We start from the raw sequence: 20,189 nt of genomic DNA on the forward strand, positions 1-20,189 counted from the left end.
TAAGGGGGGGGGGGGGATACGGTGGCACGCAGGAAGGGCTGTAACGTGGAGTGAGAAAGAAAGAAAGAAACCGCGAGGTATAGATATACGCGAAGCCTTTCGTGCCTGAGAAACTGTTCGCGATTGGACGACGCCCCTTGCGCAAACTCTCCTTTTCCTTGCAGCGACCAATGGCGAACAGCGACAGTCCGAAAAAAAAAAAAAAGAAAGACGGAAGGGTTCGTGCCCGTGCTGGAGGTCCTCCTGAATTCGCGGAGGTGCAGCACGCGAAGCCTTTCGTTCGAAAGAAGCATCTATAGACATCGCTTGCTTTAGAAATGATTAACTCCCGAAACAAGTAGCTGCAAATATGCAGGGTGTTTCGCGTATCTCGAACCACGGATTTTTAAAGAAGTTGTTAACCGCAGCCCAATGACACCGATGACATGCGATTTGCCATCATGTGGCGATCCTCAGAATATCTTTTTTTATATACATTAGGCTCAATTGACAGCGCCCGCCTCGGCTGCGGGAGGTTATGAGTTCGATTCCCACCGCCGCCGGGCACCCACTGGTGCTGAAATGGGCACAAGTGTACCCTGGCCTGGCGTTCGGCTCTCTTCAGGGGTGGTACGCTTGGGAAAGGAGCCTGCACCCAAAATTCCCTTCGAAACCCTCCTGAGCACAAAGAAAAGTGATGTTTGGGCCGCTGCCATGGCGGCCGTTTCCCATGTGGCGCCCTAGATGCGCCTGTTGGGGTGGGGAATTTTTCGGGTTCGAGGCAAACACCCCTTTCCAAGCGTTGAGGTGCCACAACAACCGAGCAACAGGCCCAGGGAGCGGGCTTGAACCTTTTTTTGCCGGTCTGGGTACACGCGGCCGCATGCGCACTTGCCTCGCACAGCCGCGGCGGATGCTATTCAACGGGGCCTGAGCTGTTGTATACAGGCATCCACCAGGAAGGATTTTCTCGCGTGTATGGTAGGTCAAGAAGCGCGCGCGTTCTCTCTACACACCGTACGTGTAGTTCTCCGTTATGAATCGGTTGCTCTGGAGAGATTGAAGCAGGGCGTACTCCCGCCGGCTAAATCTCGTTACTTATCTCTAAAGCAGAAAAAAAAAGAAAGAAAGAGGAAGAAAAAAGGTAATAACGCTAATAAACATAATGAATAAATAATCCAAAGAAATGTGATGACGATAACCGCAATACGGAAACGACGCTGCAGCGGACAGTTCACAGCCTCTCTTACTCTCCAGCTTGGAAGTTTTTACGTGACATTATTACTCATGGGAGGTGGGACGTGAGATACTAATCGTTAGACTGCTCAGAGTTCGTCGCAGAGTGCAATGTTCTTCTTGAAGGCTTTAAACGTTCAGAGCAGCTCCATGCTTCAACATGAATGACATAAGTATGCCAACAAAAACAACGGACATTAAGAAGGTAGGACCGTGTTAGGCCTCCTCATGAAATCTCTTAGTGATGCTGGTTTCTTCGGCAAGTACTCGCTGAACACGTCAAGAATGTCCGTGAAATATACATGTAGTTTGTTTCCCTCCTTCTAGCCCTGTTTTAGCTTTCTTGGTAGCGTTATAATGACAAACAGCTTAATCATGCTATAGATATTTTCTTTAACATTGCGACATGTTTAGCCTAAACACGTTCAAAGCAGACGTTGGGCGGGAGAAGTCGCAGGTGTGCCTTTGCGAGGCAATATGTGCCTGTATACCTTACGTCATCCTGCTCCTCCTCCTCCTTTGATATTTTTATCGTCTCTTTATTTATTAGCAGGTACCAAACTTCTGGCTCCAACTGCGGACGCGAAATGACCTAGAGACCGTATAAATGGCGCCTCGCCCAAAAGCTGAGTCACTTCGCTGGCTAAACGCGATTGTATCGATACCTAGACGTATAGGCGCGATAACTCCACGAAAGAAATACAAGGGTGAGCATGCGTTTATATTCCAAAACTCGCACTTCGAGAACGCCGCCAACTTCACGCGCTCTTCCGTGAAGTTGTATGTGTGCTATAGATACATCTTAGAGGTAACGCTGTGTGTATACAGGTCTCATGCTGTGATTTATCGTTGTATTATGGAGAACAGGGGCGCGTTCGCTGGTGTTATTTCGTGGGTCAAAATTTCCTGCTATAATAGCTGGGTGTCTCTTGGCTTACGCAGACTTCAGCGATCAATGATATATACATGTGCACCCGCTGGTGGTCGGACTACCACTGTACGTATACCTTGCGGAGAAAACACAGTTCCCCATTCGTTGTCGCACGTTCGAAATAAATGCGTTATTGGCGGAGAATGCGCATATGTATCTATACTGGCTTATTCGTTTACCGTACTAATTGTAGAAGTGCTGCTTTTGAACCACCCTGTGACTGGCGATTGGCCAACAGTACGTGTGAGTAAATAAACAAACGTGCCCGGCAGCGCGGTCGCATTCTCCTCTTCGTCGTCGCCCCACTTAGAAGAAGACCCTCCTCGGCACCACGCCCCTACACGGCGCGCGCTAATTAACGCCAACACGTTCCCCGCGCGGACGTACGTGTGTACCTGTCTCGGGAGATGAACGAAGCAGATTGCTCTCACCTGTGCACGCGCTCGCTGGCCTGCAGGACCGCTCTATAGCCCCGTGCTCGGGCGCAAAACCTGTTATTCGCTCGTTCGCGCGCTGTGGGCATATATACGCGAAACGCCTCGCAACGGCGAAGCGCAGTAACGCGTGATGCTCCTTTGTTTCCTGGTCAGCTGTTCGTATATACAATACACGAGACTCGGATATACGTCGAACACAATGCAACGACGGCCACGCGTGCGTCTTCCGATCGTGTTTGCGTGTGCATACGTTACAAAAGCAACGCCTATATAGGTTCGGCTGCCTGACGAAGCGCGCGTAGTCGCGCATGCGCGCGAGGCCGTAAACATACGTCTTATACACACGCGCACCGTGTACATACGCACGGCTCGCCCGTTCTCGTCTTCTTCGTTGTTTCGCGGACCGACGAGCTCTGACAAGGTTTCCCACGATCCACAGCGCGTGCAGAGGCGCGCGCGCACGCAGTGTAACGTACAGTTCACGCGCTCTCTCGCGATCCGCGTACGTGTTTCGACATTTTCGACCCGAGCTGCGCCTCAAGGTTGCCGTTCTTGCTGGTTTTGCTCTCGCCGTTTGTGTGCGCGCACGAGCCACCAGCGTCCGCTGTTTAGCGCGTTACCCCTTCGTGCTCGCACGCTGCGCCGCACGCGATTTCGGCACCGACGAAGAATGCAACGAGAACGAGAAGAAGATAAAAAAAAAATACAGCGAGTAGCAGCAACAGCTCATCATCCACTGTCTCATTCTTCATTGCTGTACGTGATGATACAGGCTCCTCAGACTGGCGAGCGCGCCTTCTCCTCCTCCTCCTCTTCCTCAAAACGACGATGCCCGCTCCTCGCAGTGTGTCGAGGTTCGCATGCAGAGCCACGTGGGAGATACGGCTCGCCGCGGAAGAGAGGGTTGGTTGGCTTGGTGGGCTTGAAGACTGCGCCGAGGGCAGTTAGCAGCAGCAGCAGCAGCAGCGGGACCACCACTGGCTCGCGAGGGAACCCCGTACGCCCTCTCGTTTCCTCTCTCTGCTCCACGGATGATCTCTTTTAATAAGGGCAGCACGCCTGGGGCCCATGTTTGCTTAAGGCTGACAGCTCGGGTCCCGCCCCCCTGGCATGCCCCGGCCGCGCCCACCGGCGATAACCCGCGTAACCCCCCTATCCTCCTCGAAGCACCCCCTTCGTCATGCTTGTCTCCTTTTCGTGCACACGGGTTTTGCTTCGTGTGCAGAGCTGTAGAGGGAGGAAGGGGAGGCAGGGGGGAGGCTTATCACACACGCGCGCACAACGCGTGGTGTGGTGCTGGTTCCGCGCGCTTGTTTGTTGCGCTTGTCTCTTTCGTCGTCTCTTGCACCTCCAGTTGTTGTTCTCCACTTCTCTCCTTCCACACGGAGGAGGGAAGATAAAAAAAAAGAACGAATAAAACGTACAGGCGTCCCTTCGAGCGCGCCACAACGGCGTATAGATTATGACTGAGCTGCTCGCTACACGCGCTGGTCCTCTGCGGCTGTTCACTCCTCCGAACGAATCAAGTAGAACAATAAGAGAGAGAAAAAAAGGAAAGAAATGAAAGATGGGAGACTGGCGCCACCGAGGCGTTCGTGGCCAGCTCGGTTGGCAGCGCGGCCGTGGTGAGCGCGGTGTGGCGTTGTCGTCTAGGCGCGTTGCGTCACGGGCTGTGGATGCGAAGCAGCAGTGAGAGAGAGCATGGGGAAGGGGCAAGATGGCGAAAACAAGAGCCGATGAATACGGAGAGGGTTCGGAAGAGGACGCGTGGTCAGCTGAAGACGGAACGGGTCCGTCCCTCCCCCCCCCCCCAAAAGAAAGAAGATAAGTACGAAAGAAGTCCAAAGACAATGCTTGCCGCTGGAGAGGCAGGCGTGGTCGTCTCTCCCAAGAAAAAGGAACTGCAAAGCACTATGCAGCAAATGCGAACGCGAGGTGCGAGTGTGATATGATCGCGGCTAAAAAAAGAAAAAAAAAGAAAAAACAAGAGAACATCTTCGTGACACGCACCTGATCCTTAAGCCAGTATTTTGCGCCCGGAGTTCGTAATAGCATGACGACTAGGTTAATTTCCGTGCCCGGATGGTGAAGCCCATGGAAATTTTGTTTCTAGATTGAGTGGGCGAAGCAGCTCAGTATACAAGTGCGGGAGCTGTAGGAGCTAAATCGCGACTACATAGTTCATGACAGTACGGATTGAGAATGCTTCGCACCCCTAAGGGTGTTAGTTTTCCCCATAACACCCTTTCACTTAAATAGACACTGAAGAGAAACACTGAATTAGTTAATGCTGACAAAATAATCTTGGACAACCCCACGTTCGTTGATTTCGCGGTGTTAGGTTGATTATTACAAAACAACATCACGGTCAAAATTTGGCTTTTGAATTTCAGGCCCATACCTGAAGGCGGTACGAATTGCAGTTTTATTTTTATTTCTTTTTTCTTGGGGTGGGGGTAGTTCGTTGTGACACAGTCAAAGTTCTTGAAGCTTCCTAAATTAAGCCGTTGGCTCCTCTAGAAATACCATAACGTCCAGTTTTACGTCGTCTGCTCTGGCATATATGCCAGAGCAGACGACGCCAAAATCCATGATGTCACAGCGAGCTGGTGTGGAAACTAAGGCTGTGTTCCAATACTCGCCGTAAACAACAAAGTAGACGCTTAGGCGGGCAGCGGCCATCTTAAGTCTCGTTCCAATTCTCGCGAGGACGTCAACTTGCAGACAGCTTTGCGGAGACAGCATCGAAATCGGAAACGATGCAGGCTACTTTCTTGTCCATATACAAGATGACGGCTGAGCAGGAGTCTTGGAAACTCGACGGGAAGGTCGTCTACCAGTATTGGAACACACCCTTAAAGGCGGCGTTCGCCACCCTTCTTTCCCTTTTGAATCTCCTCTGACTCGCCAAGCGTCTTCTCGCCGTAAGAGCGACTTTTTTTTTTTTTTTGGCATTGCTGAAGGGTAATTTACTAACAGTGTGAAAATTATTATTATCTTTAGTGCCCCTTTAAGGCTGTAAACCTTTTTTTTTTATTGTACACGAAAGAGGAGAGCTCGAACTGCAAATGCGGGGAGATAAGCCGTATTCAACTATATATGTTTAATTTTGACCAGCTAGGTATGCGCACCGAAATATCTTACACGAGAGTTTGGCACAGAAAGCCATTAACCTTTATTTCGTGCGGTTCTTGCGCTACTTGTCGCAGCAACCGTCATGTACGCTTGCTACAAAAAATGTCAGAAAAAAAGAAAAGAAGGAAACGTTTATTTGTTTCCGTCAGCGATTCGACCTTACTCATTACTGCTGAAAATGTTAGTCACGCGATAAAACAGCACCCTTACAGGGTGCATTTTTTTTCTTTTGCTTTGAAAGGCACGTTTTCCCTGGACTGCGAGCGCTGTAATCACCTGTCTTATCTTGGTTTTATTGCAGACAACAACTCTGAGAGATAACCTGCGGGTATGGTCCATCGCACCAGGCTTGGCGGGCATGCATAAATTAACAAGCGCTGACGTCAGTGCAGCAGCGACCAGCTGTCTGTAACGCTGCTTGCCTCGGATTGAGGTCTCGCAGCTTTCCCTCAAATCGCTTGCAATATGTCGGCAATCGTCACGTGACTGTATGCTATACCATTAAGTAATGTCCGCTGTCCGGCAAGGCTCTAATTCCCGGCCGCGGCTGCATACCGCATTGCATACGTAGAGGCGGTACAAGGACACTCCTGTACCACGCTTCCAGTGCACGTCAGAGAGCTCCAGGCGATCGAAATGAGTACGGAGCCATCCTTCATTTACTTCTCATTATTTAGTCCTCGTTCATTTACTCCTCATTAGAAGGCAATATGAACTGTCGTCAACAAAGCGCATTCAGAAAGTATTCACTTCAGATGTATTCAATTTAATTTCACTAAGTATAATGAATACAATGCAGTTAATAAGCTACACCTACCAGTACGAAATAAAGTCGAATTGAGCAGCTAATAATAAAGGTAAAATTATTTCAAACATAAAAGCGCGTCCCCAAACCAGTTAGGAGTTTAGGCATGTCTCACGCAGAACACGGCAACTATGGCGCTGAAGCAATATAATTTCAGTTAATACACCTTCCTAACGCTAACAAACACATTGAAAACTTCATTTGTGACAGCACTTTTTTTTTAAAGAGCCCAAATACAGCGTTACGGAGGGGTTGCTGCATAACAAAATATAGTACATATGTATTGAGTATCAGTGTTGTTACATAGCGATATTGAATCTGTGTATTCATAATGTCTTTCTGGTCTTATTTGATTATGTACACTTGTATTCTCTTGGTATTTCCCTCTCTTTCACACTCCGCCAGTGAAGGGTAGCCAACCTGCTAAGTCCTGGTTAACCTGACTGCCTTTCATTTATCTTTCTCTCTCTCTCTCTCTCTCTCTCTCTCTCTCTGTTATGAAGAGGCATCGCCTTTTCCTATTCACTATCCTTCTCTCTCTCTACTTATGACTGTCAAATGATATGACTGTCTGTAGGGGAGTGAGCGCCTGTCAGGCAAATTTGCCTTTTTCCCTCCTGGTAATATGTGTCTGCAGATTCTTGCACATTTAATATACTTCAGTTCATATAAATAATCATTCCTCCGTTTCCTTAATATTCCGATATGGACCTTTAAGAGACCAATGCACAAATATGATGTTTTGAATTTAATATGTCGACGCATGCACTGCATTGGTTCACCGTGCTCATAAATCATGGACGAAGTGTAAACTGAGACTTTTGAGATCTCACGTTCTTGAAGAAAACTAGTATATTTTGCATTGTGGAGTTTAAAGAACACTAGATTCAAGGTTGGCGTAACGCTTATAACCATTCTGCATACAGGAGAACTCACGCTGAGTTTCAGTTCTGCGCATCAGCAGCGCAGCTGACGCGATGGCTTGGACGTACGCTACGCCAAAACGCATTACACAAAATACAAGAAGAAGAAACAAAAAATTCGTTAAGGTTTAGATTTAAAAAAAAAAAAAAGTTCTCCACGGGGTTCACCATGCGACAGCGCCACACTATGACCGAGTCGTCCGCAAGAAAGCGGTCACGCCGGCAACACTTTGGGCCCGCAGATATTCGTTGTCTAAAAAAAAAAAGAAAAAAAAATAAAGAAGTAACAACAAAAGCGGGCTCACATTTTCCAAGGAGCCGCTCAGGGGGGACTCTGCCAGTCAAAATGAGGGCTTGTGCATAAGGTCCGGGTTTTTCGGCGCGTCACTGCAAATATATATATACATATATGCAGGCGCGAAAAGCAGATTGATCCCGCTGCTATACCACGCCTACCGTGATTACTCATGTAAGACCCGCGCTACTTTTAAGTTTTGAATGGGTGCTGGCAGTACACAAGGCACAATTTGTACATGCCTAATCATACCGCGCACTTACTTAGTACACTGCAAATATTAACCACCCAGTTAGGGAACATATACGGGTCCCACGTACGCGCTGTGGGAACCGCGGCTTAGGGTAAGCTTTCTCTGGTGTTTGCCAGAAGCTCTGTTCGGTTTAGCGACCATTATTTGCGGGTACACGTAGAGCACACGACCAAGAGGAACGCGTTTTCACCGGGAAACGCGTGGCTAAGCGCAAACGCGCGACACAACAACTGCAGACACGTCCGACAGAAGCCGTGCGACAGAAATCGGACTATATCGCAATGCTAATTCGTCCTGCTCGAGGTGAACTTGTGTGCTCAGAAGGCGAAGGCAGGTTTGCTTTGAAGTCGCTTATTTGGCGTCGTTTATTTATTCTTGCTTTCATGCACCGTCGCAGAAATGAGCCTGGTTAGCCGCAAATGAGATCGCACTAAGATATATCGAAGCGTGTAGTTCGCCCTGTGGTGTACTGGTTGATACTTCGCTTCCTATTTTTTTTTTTTTTCGAGCAGCGCCAAAGTTACAGCGATGGTCCGCGTGTATCAGCACTAATATGTCAGGTGTCCGTCGCTCCGTCCGTCCGTCCCCCCGCCCGTCTATCGCATTGCCTCAATTCGTTCATGCGATTTTCTGTCTGAGTGGAATTCTGGGGTTGCACGCGCCCAAAACCACGATTTGAGTATGAGGCATGCCGTAGTGGGATTAATTTGGACCACCAGGAGATCTTTAACGTGCCGCCAACTTGCATGGAAAACGGGCTTTTCGCATTTCGTCCCCATCGAGATGCGGCCGCCCCGGCCGGGATTCGACCCCGCACCTCGTGCTTAGCCGCGCAACGCCATAGCCGCTAAGCCACCGCGTCGGGTAATTTTCTGCCTGTTACAGGCATTAGTTCCTGTGTAACGTTTTCTTCGTTTTATTTCTTTTTTCTGTATTTTCTTCTCTCTCTCTCTCTCTCTCTCTCTCTCTTGAAGGTGTGAAAGGGAGCAGCCGGACGTATGCCGCTTACATCTTCGTCTCGTCCACAAAATTAGGCCTGTGTATCTAGGTACACCCGGCTCCAAAAAAAGAAGTGTGCCAAGCGTTGCCACTCGAGAGCGCGCCTGCTCTTACGCGAGTAAATACGGCACACGCGCGATCAGCGAACGCTTCTGCCGCGGTGACAGGCGCGCATACGCGGGAGAGAAGAGCAGAACCGGTGGCAAGGCGCATGCATATTACTCGGCCGCGATCACCCGCTGAGCGGACGAAATGCAAGCTGTCTGTGCGGCTATACGCGTGCGCGGGAGAACGGCCGTCCGGACAAGTGGCAGGGAATGCTGCTAAAGTTGCCACCGCCGGGCATCAAGAAAGCGAGAGCTACCTTTTCTTTTTTCTTCTTCTCGGGCGCGCTTGACACCGTCCGGTCGGCGCCGAGATGACCGGTTGCTCGCCGTGTCGAGAACGCGTTTGCAGACTCGCTTTACGTGGATACGTTTGTTCCTGGAACAAGAAACAGAGAGACAGAGAAGGGTTACAGGCCTATGCGGGACCGTGGACGTCGGATGAATTCAACGGTCTCGCATGGCACACAAGTTTCGTGCCGTTACCGGATTCTTTACGTTCATCGGCGAAGGTGAAGAATTTTGTGTTTGTTGTTGTTGTTGTTATATTGTTCGAGAGGATGTTCGCTGAACTGGTAGTATCCGCGCCTCTTCAAGCCAAGTTCAACACGTCAGAAAAAAATTTCTTGGGCAGTCCGCATGAGAGTCAACGTGAAGCGAAATTCGCAAAGCTCTTCCTTCGTAGGTGTGGTTTGCCACTGCACGGCTGGCTGCCTTCACTAATGATATGTCTTGCTACAAGACTGACTGCCACTTCATCTTACGAAGAATTCAATCCTAAGTGTGTGTGTGTGTGTGCGTGTGCTTTTTTTTTTATGAATGCAGGAGCAGGGCTTGCAATCACAAAAACTAATTATGGCAGAATCGTCGCTAACAGAAAATTCTAGCCAATTTTAATTCTGGACATATACGAATATCGAAGGCAATCAGCCAATGGCAAACCGCACTTGTGTACGAACAGAGAGCTTTGCGAATTTAGCCACAGATATTGTGCTGCTACGTCTATATAGACGTTTATGGACAACCTGCGGTACGGCCGTGTACCTCTTGCGGAATGTGGTTTCCAGATTGTAAGAAACCGGTTTGGAAGTCTATACACCACAGCGGTTCAGAGGAAATAGACTAGTGTTATACGACGTTCGTCCGCAGACGGCTGGTATACTTTTATGTAGACAAAAGCACAAGTTTCCGAGGAGACCGAGCGGTGTATTCTGAAAGCTGCCGACGACCTATCGACTGTTCTTGTTCGTTTTTATGAAGGGAGGTTTCAGAACTGATGTCCCTGGCAATTAGTATAAGCACCGTAGAGGCTGAGACATGGAATTATCAACTACAAACAAACGTTCCACTTCGAGCAAATAAAGCGCTCATTATCAAAGCGCTTAGCGGCTAAATCCACGTCCACTTTCGCGACTGCATTTCTGTAAATTTTACTAACTATAGCGTGCACAAAAGCGCAAGACGCGCAGGTATAACGTCTGTAACCATGTTTAAGAAGCGTAACGACGGTTTACGCAGTCAGGGGCTGCAGCTTCGTGACGGGGACAGAGCTTTCGCGGGTTGTTTAGAAAGGCAGTATACAAATTAAGATCTTTCCCGACAAAACAATCTCGTTGCGAGAGGTCGCGGTTTCAGAATTCGTGGAATCTCGGCGAGCCCCTTCATTACCAGCAGTGAAAAGGTCACGAAAGGAAACTTAACCAAAGGGCCGACGGGGGGAAACGCTATGTTATAAAAAAATTTAATGCTTTTAAAAAAGAAACACTATGTACTTTCAATTCCGGTGTGCACAGTTTTCGCGTTTGTCGTTGTCGTCCTTGACGTCTTCATTTTTTATTTTTTTTTGCGACGTTCTAGAAAAAACAGAAAAGAAATAAGTACAGCGGGCATAACACTACAGGTGCTCAGGCGCACCTGATTACGGAGAATCCCGCGGGCATTCATACCACGACATCCAAAACATGGCCTGCACGCGGCACGCATGCGAAGGAAAAGGCGAAGTAAAAAAAGCGTGCGAGAGAGTGCGCGCGCGTGCGCGCCACAGTCGTCATCTCGTAAAAAACGAGATTGACGCAGAGGGCTGTTTCTTCTTAATCACTTTAATATATAGCAGCGTGCAGTTCGGGCCGTCTTCTCCCCTTTGCGAAAGAAACGTCGTTAACGACTGTTGTCGCATTCCTCTCGGATCTCTCTTATCTAGATGGGCACTTTGTGCGCGTCGAGGGCGTGTACATTTATGCGCGTGTGCAAACGAAAGAGATTTATGTGCGTTCGTCTTGTCCAGGCGCGTCACTAACGCTTGCAAGCGATCGTCGTGTTACTCGGTAGGAACGTGCGCAGTTTCGAGTGGTGCATAAAGGAAAAAAGAAAGAACGAAAAAAGTAAACAATAAGATTTTAAAAAAGTAAAAGTTAGAAAAACCAAAGGCTGGTGCCTTGCTATAGACATATCTCGCTACTGTAAACAAGTAATCCGCCCGTCCGGGAGAAACAAGAACTGCGGCACCAGCATCAAGAGAATATTATGGAGCTGGGGTAAGTAAAAAAAATATTGTAGTAAAGGAAAGTCGCTAATGAGGTCTCCATAATAAAGAAGGAGAGCAAGTTTAGGTGATTACATTTTTATAGAATTCTCTTTCCTCTTGAGCAACACTAAAAGGAAAAAGGTCCCGCTAAGAGCAGGTTCATTAAGCACGTTCATTTCCATCTCCATGTTCTTTTCCTCTCTCTCTCTCTCTCTCTCTCTCTTAAAAGCGCCTGCGTAGTGTGGGAGAAAACTCATGTACCTTGTGGCATGGTAGTTAAGGCCACTTCCATTTATACAAGAGGCGAAGGAATCACATAGTATGAGTACAGTAACATGGGTATTTTTGCTTGTACACAAATATTGTACGCGCACTACTCGCAATCAGTTGCTTCAGTACAACGTCGCATTGCGGATGTTTCATGTGCCGAGACTGGTTGCGGAAGATCAAAAGCCGAAGTGTAAAAGAAAGGGCATTCAGGGTGTATTTAGAGCGATGCGCTGTAGGATCGTCACCGGACTTCATCTCGACTGATTTGCATCCTTTTACATCGGACAGAACTTTCGACTTTGTCGTTACCCCTCCCTCCCCTCTCTCTCTCTCTCAACCCGCCGTGGGTGCTCAGTGGCTATGGTGTTGGGCTGCTGAGCACGAGGTCGCGGGATCGAATCCCGGCCACGGCGGCTGCATTTCGATGGGGGAGAAATGCGAAAACACCCGTGTACTTAGATTTAGGTGCACGTTAAAGAACTCCAGGTGGTCGAAATTTCCGGAGTCCTCCACTACGGCGTGCCTCACAATCAGAAAGTAGTTTTGGCACGTACAACCCCATAATTAAATTTTTTTTCTCTCTCTCTCGGTCCAAACGCAGTGGACTGTAAGTCTGTCAAAGTAAGCAAATCTAACTTATTGCATAATTGTCGTACCGTAAATAAGTACGGTATGGTTACACAGACGTCCAAGGGGAAGTGCAGAGCTTGGTGGCAGTTCGCCCTCCGGTATTCCATTTCCTTTTTTACGAAAAAATATGGTAATGCTGGAATATCATCATCAACAACAACAACACTAATAATAATAATAATAATAATAATAATAATAATAATAATAATAATAATAATAATAATAATAATAATAATAATAATAATAATAATAATAATACTTAAGTACGTTCAAGTAGCAATGTATTGAAAAAGGGAATAGAGGCGAAACAGCAGTATAAACACGAGTCACTGTGCATAAAATCGCCCATAATATTTGGCGCCTATGTCTGTCTTAATAATGAAGAAGTGTTTCGCTGCAAAATAAGGCTGTCACTTCGAGGTGACTGAGTGCGCCATAGCCCGAGTGGCGTTCCAAGTGTCAATGGGTGGTTGCACAGCACCCTAAGCTTGTAGCTTGGCTGTCGCCTTCGCTGGGCGCACAGTGCGCTGTTCAGCAATGCACGAACTATGCCCCCGTCTGCCGCTTCACACGAAGGAGCAGAAGAAGAAGGAGCACGGAACAAGCGTTTCTACCGACGCCCCTGCGTGTTCCACGTCGGGGACGAACACCTATCACGCCATGGCGCCTACAGCGTCATGGACTCCCTCGAAGGCCCACGTCTTCGATGTTGTTGTCCCTACGGGGAATGGTCCCGAGACCGTCGTCGACGCGACGGCCTCAATAGTTGGCCTCTCTGAGGTCTACTGCGTTCAGCACATGGGAGGCCTCAACTTCCAAGTCACCGTCAAGAGCATGGCTTCCATGACTCTAATCGTCGATGCTGGCTGCCTCGTCATCGGTGGCGAGCGTTGTCCTGTCGTTCGCGTCGGCCCGCAGGTAACCAACGTAAACTGCCTCTTTTTGCCGTCCTTCGTTCCGAACGAAGTCCTCGTCCAGGCACTATCACCATATGGCAAGGTTCTGTCTGTCAACGCTGGTCTTATGAGCGGACGACGTGGCGTGCTCACGGGCACACGCTTCGTGCGTATGGAAATGAGTACCACAACCCCGGTCCCATATTATCTGCGAGTCTCTGGTCATCGTGTGACGTTTGACTACCGCGGCTTGCAACGCGTGTGTCGTCGATGCGGCTCCAGCGACCACTACCGTGCACAGCGCACCGCAGCGTTCTGTGGCCGTTGTGGTGTCCATGGCCACGAAAGCGACCGGTGTGACCGTCCTTGTCGGCGTTGCGGGGATAGTCACCCTACGGTCGCGTGCCCTGTGCGGCGTTCATACTCGGACGCTACTGCTGGAGCCTTTCCCCCCTTACCGCCGGCGTCAGCTGCGGTTGCGACTGCGAGTGACGCCGTAACCAAAGGAATTGCACTGACACCGCATGAACCAGCGTCAACAAATGAAAAAGAAGAGGCATGCAGCTCGGGAAGTCACAACGCGCCATGTTCGCCGACCTCCTCTACTGAAAAAGAAGACAGTGACGTGGCGGATCGCAACACGCCATGTTCGCTGGCCTTCCAAGCAGCGAAGGACACGCATGCTGCGGCCGAAAGCGCCTCCATTTCGGCTGCTACCATCACTCCTCCTGATGGCAGCAAAGTTTTAAACGCACATAAAGCACCTGACCCTGCGATCACTACAGTCGATATACCCACGAAATCTGCTGTGGCTTCATCCGCCTCAATTGCATCTCCTACAACGGCGCAACCATTTCATCTGAATGAGCCCCCAGCTGCCGAAGTTGTCGGCGACGATGAAATCAATCCCGCCGCCCTACCGCTACCGACATCATCCTCATCAGAAAACAGCTTCAGCCTTGGAGTTGATAGCAGCGTTGGACTATCGCCAAGCCTGGATGAACTCGACAAAGAAATGGCGGCCCTACGAGACGTAAAGCGCGCTCATGCGTCAGCCTCTGGCTCGGACGGCGGCCCGGATCGCCGTGCCGAGTTACAGCGGCCCAAAACACCTCGGCCTTCTTCGAGAGGGTCGAAGAAGTGATGCGTGTACTGCTTAACCGCTGGACTTGTTCCCGGGGCGCCGACTTGAACAACACGACCAGGTCAGTTTGGTGTTACATTTAAGTAAATATGGCTGACACAGTGAAGATTAACTAAAGATTATTTCATTAAATGCACAAGGGTTCCGAAGTCCTGTAAAACAAGCCGAAATTAACAGCGTGGCCCGCGCAAAAAATTATGACATACTGTGTTTACAAGAAACAAATTTTTTCACCATTGGACATGTCCTTACTTTCAAACGCACTTTTAACCTAGACTGTTTCTTCTCCTTCGCGACATCACGATCTAGCGGAGTTGGTTTTATTATTTTCAACAGAGCTCTCTTGCGAGATCATCATGTCTTTTATGATGGGACTGGGCGAATGTTCGCATTTGATTGTGTACTATCTTCATTTAGGTTACGGATTTTGTGCATATTTGGACCCGCGCAGGCCATTAAGTCCAATGATTTTTTTCGTGACCTGGACGTGTATTTCCTTGACGGTCGTCACGTGGTGCTTGTTGGGGATTTTAACTGCGTCGTAGACACGCGAGCAGATGTGCAAGGCCCGGGCTGGGGTCGCCCTGATTGGAACGCACGGGAGTTGCGTCGCCTCGTCCAGCATTTTTCGTTGCTGGATACATATCGACTTTTTCATGGTTCTTTATTTGCCTGGGCCTGGCGACGCGGTGCGTCGTCAGGCAGGTTAGACCGTGCCTATGTGCCAAGCAGTTTAGCTCAGTATGTCACCCGGTCTGCTGTGATAACGTTACCTTCATCCCCTGTTTATATTTCCGATGACAAACGAGTTATACTTGAAATTCGCTTCCCTGCTTCCTCATCAGTAAAACCTTGGCGTCTAGACATCCGCGTTCTACATGACGCGCGCTCGCGCTCTTGTTTATCAAGAGTCTAGGGCGCCTCTGTTTCTAGATCTGACCGAGAGTCGTGGGATGCGCTCAAGGTGCAGTGGCGTCTGCACTGTTCAGTTGAGGGACGTGCACTCAGACGACGTATGTCAGAAGAACTGGCGGATACTGCCACGAAGCTCCGCATCGCCCTTCGGGTCAATCAACTGACTCCGTTGATGCGGTCATGACAGCGTGTGCCACGGAGGTGTTTCCAACGCCTCATCGCGGCGTCGTCTTCGTCAGCTGCTGCTTGGCGATGCAGACGTAATCCGTGTGCACACCCCGAAGTTCTGCGCCTTTCAAAAAACTCGCTTTTTAGACAGCCGAATGCATTCGGTTCTGCGGCCCCAAGAGCACTTCCTGTTACACCACCTCCCACGCGTGATTATTCGCTCTTTGTAACGCATTATGAAAACATGGCGAGTACGACCATGCAAATAGATTCTGGCTCTCGAGGATTTCATACATTGCTTAGTGGGCTGCCTCAGGTTCCCCCTGAGGTAGCTGTCCGTCTTTGTGCACGACCATCAGCCGAGGAAATGAAGGCAGCATTATCTTCCATGAAGCGCGGCTCGGCCCCAGGGCCGGACGGATTACCCGTTGAGTTTTATCTAACGTTCTGGGAAGATATTGGTGCCACTTTCGTATCTGTTATCAGCCAATGCTCTGAGAACTTTGATTTCCCGTTTAGTTTTCGGGACGGTCGTATTGTGCTGATACCTAAGCACGATCCGTCATCAGTTCGTCTAAAGGAATGGAGGCCAATCACGCTTCTCAACGTTGACTAGAAAACCTTCACAGCTGTTCTCACTCGGCGCTTGAGAAGCCTGATGTCTTCACTATCAGGACACCATCAGGCATGCTCAGTCCCTGGCAGAGTGATACACAGTCTTTCGTTCGTTACGCGTGACATAATGACATGCACGCTGACCAGGTCGGCACGTGGTCTCTTAGTTTCACTAGATCAAGAAAGGGCATTCGATCGCCTTGAACATACCTACATTTTTAATGTACTGACCTCGTTCGGCTTTTCGTCAAATTTTGTTGAACTTATTAGGAATACCTATTCAAATATCCGAAGTACATTGTTCCTTGATGGTCGAGAAAGTGCACCGTTTCCCGTTACTCGTGGCGTTCGTCAAGGGTGCCCTCTATCCCCAGTACTCTTCGTGCTCAGCCTTGAACCATTTCTGCGCTCAATAGTGAGAGACCCTTACGTATGCGCTCTTCCGCTGCCTGGTAATAGCGGTGTTGTGAAGGTGGCAGCCTTCGCCGATGCCATCACATTATATCTCAGGAATGAAGACAGCTTAACCCGTAGCCTTCGAATTTTCACTGAGTACGGAAATATTTCAGGTGCTGCGCTAAATTTTTCAAAATGTCGTTATTTGTTCATTGGTTCACCACAGACACGCCTAAGTCCCCTTTTCCGTCTTCAAAAGAGCAATTCTCTTCGAATTTTAGGCCTTGACTACACCTCTAATGGCATATCAGAATCTGTGTGGCTCTCAATTCTTGAAGGTGTAAGGCGAAATATTGAAGATGTTCAAGGGTATGATTTACCTCTATCAGAAAGAAGGTACTTAGCGCATTCTGTATTTTGCGGCCGAGTGTGGTACGTTTGTCACGTTGTACAGCCACCATTACGGCTTACTAGGTCCTTGCAGTCCCTTCTTGGTGCGTTCTTCTGGTCGGGCCGTACAGAACTAGTCTGTCGCGCGGCGCTTGGGCAACCACGCTGTCGCGGTGGGTTCGCCTTCCCATCCATGTCTGTCCGGTGCCGGCTGCTTGCTCTGTGATTTCTGCTCCGTCTGTTACAGCATGATCAGTGTCCAGCGCGTGAACTCGCTTGCTATTTCCTTGGCACGAAAATTCGCTACATGTTACCGGGCGTACACTTAAATCACGGACCACAAGTGCTAAACGCACCTACATTTTACTGTACGGCTGTGGCATTTTATCGCCACATACAACAGGTATGTCCTGATGTAGACGTTCTCCAAAACCGTGTAGTAGATACTATGTCAGTCTTACTGCTTTCTCTAGTTCCCCCAGCCCGCCTCGCACGTTCCAATAATGTGTCGTGGGATGCGATAACAGCGTGATTTCTGCCTGGCCACCTACGCGACTTCATGTGGCGTCTAGGGTGGCAAGTGCTTCCAACTCGGGACAGGCTTGAGTGGTGGGGCGTTGTCCCATCTTCGCTGTGTCCCAATTGCCCCCTTCAAGAATCCAATAAACATGTACTGCTGCAATGCGTCTTTGCCAGGATATTTTGGAGGGCCGTGCATACCGGTTTTCGTAGCCTTGGAGTTACCCGCTTTATTACATCTGGTCGCTGCTCACGTGGCCGCTTCGCGCGACCTTTAATTGTTGCGGGGGCCTTCTGTCTATGGCGTAACCGGTGCGAGGCAGTTGCCACGGGACGTCGTCACCGCGCTCTGTTTCCACTTATCGGGAGGCTCTACTCTGAGCTGCTGTCGTTTCTGTCGGAGGAGTTGTTCTTCCTTGGAGAAGAAGAGTTCCTTCGACAGTGGTCATGTCGTTTCCTGTCGGTGGCTGATGGACGCGTATGGCTGAATTTTCGTCCAGCCTGGTTCTTGTAGCCAGACCATCAGAAGTATTCATTTATAATGCACATAGAATGCAGGTGCCCGTGATTTCCGTGTGTGTGTCCTCTCGTATACATGATCATTTCTGTATATACACATCTCGTGCACATCACTTCAAAATTGTGTAAAGTGTTCTATGACATCATCATTTTACATAACCATTGTGTACACTGTATATATTGAAAATCATTTTGTACATGTGGCATTTAGTTTATGTATAACTGTGCCTTTCCGTGGGTATATATGTGTTTATATGCTGGTGCGTGAGGACTCGGGCATTACTTACGCTGAAAACGTGCTGTGTTTCGTTTCTTACATGTTATCGTCCCGGTGGAATTGTGCCGTGATTATGACTCAGTGTTCGTATCGTCTCTTGTCGAAATAAACGTTTTTCTAAACACTCACACTTCGTCGTGCCGCACACTTCCGAACATGTTAAGGCATGAGAACATGGGGCTGTCCACAGACATTCCATACATGCTTCACAGAAAAAAAGAAAAAAATCCGCAATCTTTCTATAGTCTCCCCCCCCCCCCTTTTTTTTTAAATAGGCGTACTACAGGCTAGGCGTGCATGCTTCTTGAAAAGCATTACTGAGAAAGCGAGCCCCCCGCATTCGCGAACGTGCCCGGACGAGAAGCTATCCAGCCCAATCCATTCTCCGAGCCGCTAAAACGGACGGTTCCGGGGGCAACGTGACCGAGCAATCGAATGCGCGTCGAGCCACCCGGCGACGAAAACCACTTATCGCCGCCGCGCTCTTCCATCTGACATCATCAGGGCGCACCACGTCCCGCTATTTTTCACTGCAGACACAACGGCGCTGTTCTCAACGCGAACAAACACCTCCGCAGCATCGGCCACAGCAGCAGCAGCAGACAATGGCCAGGCGCGGAAGGCAATAATACCCTCCTCAGCACCGTCAATTGACTGCGCAGCTCACAGAAACAAGACCCGTTTCTCGCTCGGAGACACGCACACGCATACCTCCGCGCTTCACTTGGCCAGCTCCTCCAACACGCCCTGTCAGGATACTTTACCCCACACGCGCGCGCGCGCAGTGAATACTTTCTCGCAAGGCGCGGACGGTTCGCTTCGTCGTTGCAAACGAGCTCGTAGAAGAAGAACAAGAAAACACAGAAGGTTAAGCAAAGAATAAGAGGAAACGACGGGGGAAGGAGTCAGCTCGCAAGGAACGCGACTTTCCAGAGTACCCGCCAACCACCAGTGGCCTGTTCCTGGAACGCCCCTGCTCTTTTCGCGCGCTGTCCGGAAGTCGGCCCGCGATGCGCCGTCAGCCACGCCGAGACGTGTACACGCGGCGCCTGCCTCTGCGGCCGGACGGAATGGAACTTCGAGCGCGCAAATGGAGCGGCCGTGCTGGGATAGTGGTGGCCACTACGCGACGATGGACCAGCGAACGCATGGCTAGCAGAGAGAGAGAGAGAGAGAGAGATCATCTGCAGTCGTCTGGACTCTCTTCTAGGCAGTCGCCCTTTCTATGTGCAGAGAGTCTCGAGAGAGATGCAAATGAGAGAAAGGCAGGGAGGTTAACCAGACTTAAAACGTCCGGTTTGCTACCCTGCACTAGTGGAAGGGAAAGGGGAAGTAAAGACGGAAAGAAGAGCGTGACAAAAATAAAAGCGGGCTAAAAAAAATTATGAGAAAAGGTGCTGGGGCCCTGGCTGTGCCCCAAGCAACAGAGATTAGCTTTTCGGGCTCTGCGGCTTTTTGCTCGTACACGAAGAATTGACAAATTTCTTCAAAGGGCAAATTCTCATCCGCCCGAATGTAACAGGAAGCTACAAAACAGACCCATATGGCTTTCTCTCTTCTTTTTTTTTGGAGGGGGGGGGGAGGATGCTTCACAGTTGAGGAGTTCGTCCTGGTCCCGGATTAGAACCCGGGACTAACGCCTTTCCGGGTTCGAATCCTGGAACAGGGCGAATTTTTCCTTAATTGCGAAGCTTTATTTCTCAGAAACCCTTATCGGTTTCTTTCGTAGCCTTATGCTACATTCGGCTGGATGACAACTTTCACTTTCATGACACTTCTCCTCCCTTGCGGGATTAAGCAGAATTGATTTGCCTGATAAATCCCTCGTG

Source organism: Dermacentor variabilis, chromosome 3 (assembly GCF_050947875.1).
Source record: "Dermacentor variabilis isolate Ectoservices chromosome 3, ASM5094787v1, whole genome shotgun sequence".
In the NCBI taxonomy this organism is placed as follows: domain Eukaryota; kingdom Metazoa; phylum Arthropoda; class Arachnida; order Ixodida; family Ixodidae; genus Dermacentor; species Dermacentor variabilis.